Source organism: Notothenia coriiceps, unplaced genomic scaffold (assembly GCF_000735185.1).
Source record: "Notothenia coriiceps isolate Sejong01 unplaced genomic scaffold, NC01 NC01_scaffold00003414, whole genome shotgun sequence".
Taxonomy (NCBI): domain Eukaryota; kingdom Metazoa; phylum Chordata; class Actinopteri; order Perciformes; family Nototheniidae; genus Notothenia; species Notothenia coriiceps.
Window position 1 is genome coordinate 215323 of NW_011336115.1, and position 1039 is coordinate 216361.

Consider the following 1039-nt stretch of genomic DNA (forward strand, 5'->3'; position numbering starts at 1 on the left):
TATTTTTGTGATTGTGTCTGGGCTCCTGAACCAGTCTCACCTGTCTCCCCCCTCTCCCCCCTGCTCCTCTTTGAGGCAGAAGCAAAGACTAGTTTTAGCTCTCAACAAGTTTTAAAAGTTTATCTTACCTTTTTTCACCTAGTCAACATTTGTTTTTAATTATTCATGCATATTTCACTAATCTCACTCCCCCGTCAAATGAAAATATGTGTTTACATAAATGGTGACCAAACCGTTTGAGACCCACAGAGATAACTTAGACAAAGTTAACTATCTAAACACTCAGAGAGTCCTTTACCTCACCTGAGCTGTAGTTATCAGTCTCCCAGTCTGACAGGAGAGGACTCTCCTCCACCTTGTTGTTGAAACAGCTCCTTATATCCGTTAGCGCAGCTAGCTAGCACCAGATGCTAACAGCAACCAAACACATAACCGGTGCGCGCGCTCTCTATCTCTGGCTCGCGCTACACATACACACACACCCTCCCGAGCTTGAATGACACAGAGATCAATCGAGGGCTTCAGTGTATGATCTGTATGAAAGTGGCCATGTCGGCAGGCCACATCATGTAGACAGCCAGTCTCCCTCTGTGAGGCAGAGTAACGGCCCGTCCACACACAGGCATGAAAAACATCTTTCAAAGCTTCGCCCATTCACTTCAATGGGTTGACGTAGAAGATTTTTAATCTTTGCCGAACTGCATTGTGGAGAGCGGAGCATGGCTTTGCAAGCATCGTGAGCATCAAAAGTTGAGTAATGTTCAACTTTTGATGCTCCCAATGCTTTCGAAGCTGGCCTCAGCCAATCAAATCCCATTCAATTAAAATGGGATTAAAATGTGTCGTAAAACTGTGAAGTTACACATTTCTTTGTGTGAAGCGCTCAATGAACGTCACCAACACCAAGATGGCCGTCACGTTGGTAAATTTCACCTCTTTCTTTCAGAATGAGGCGAAAAGTATTAAAAGAGGTGAAAATCACTACAAGTCTGGGCATGTTGAGAGCTGTACATACGAAAAGGGGGAGTTAGTCGGTTCC